The sequence below is a fragment of the Alligator sinensis genome, unplaced genomic scaffold, assembly GCF_000455745.1.
Source record: "Alligator sinensis unplaced genomic scaffold, ASM45574v1 scaffold290_1, whole genome shotgun sequence".
NCBI classification, from domain to species: Eukaryota; Metazoa; Chordata; order Crocodylia; family Alligatoridae; genus Alligator; species Alligator sinensis.
Genome location: NW_005842755.1, coordinates 81299 through 82474, shown reverse-complemented (window position 1 = coordinate 82474; position 1176 = coordinate 81299).

The following is a 1176-nucleotide window of genomic DNA, read 5'->3' as shown; positions in this document are numbered from 1 at the left end:
CTTCCTGAAGTCCAGAAAGACTACGTCCACTGCTACCCCCGCGTCTAAGGATTTTATGACCTGGTCATAGAAGGCCACCAGGTTGGTCTGACAGGACCTGCCTCTAATGAACCCATGTTTGTTGCCCCTAAGCATAATCTCCCCTGCTGGCCCCTTGCGGACATGCGCCAGGATAATTATCTCAAAAAGCTTACCCAGGATCGAGGTAAGACTGACTGGCCTATAGTTTCCTGGGTCCTCCTTCCTCCCTTTTTTGAAAATGGGGACCACATTGGCCCTTTTCCAGTCCTCCGGCACCTCGCCAGAGCACCACGAGTGCTCATAAAGCCATGCCAGGGATCCCGCAATGACCTCTGCTAATTCCCTCAGCACTCTGGGGTGGAGATCATCAGGACCAGCTGATTTAAATACATCCAGTCCCTCCAGAAGTTCCCTGAATAGGTCCTCACTGACCCTGAACCTTGGGTGCACCTCCCCTGGGGTCTACAGGGGTCCCGGGGTGGGGTGGGGGGGTGACCCAGTCCCTGCTCAGAAAAATGGAAGCAAAGAAATTGTTAAATAGGTTAGCCTTGTTGTCTGGTGTGATGACCAGATTTCCTAGCATGTCTAGCAGAGGCCCCACGTTACTTGGTACCTTCTTTTTACCCCCTATGTATTTAAAAAAGGACTTCTTGTTGTCCTTGATCCGGGTAGCTAGTCCCAGTTCCATCTGCACCTTGGCCTTCCTGACCGCCCCGCTGTATCATCATATCAATCACCCCAGGTCTTGTTCTAAGTAAGTGCTTCAAAAGGAAACAAGCATAAGGACATTTTAAAATCAGACATGGACCAAATTCTAGAAATGCAGCCTTCACAAGCTATGATGAAGAAAATACACAGCACTCTTCAACAGTGATAGCTGTGTTTCCTTGGTTTCTATTTTGTATATAACAAAGTAACATGTTTGGGTTGCTGTGAAATATGTTTTTTGTTGTCTAGTCATATCTACTGTATTGAAAAAGAAATCATCCAGTTCTGAGAATGATAAACTAATGTGTAGAAGAACTTATCATGCAGATTGCCAGATGATCTTTAAGAAGTAGATAGTTCAAATTAAGGTAAATAAAAAGAAGAGTTAGGATTTGATTGTACATGCCTTTGAAGAAGTTTCAGGTGTGTCCCCATCTCTAAGCAGTG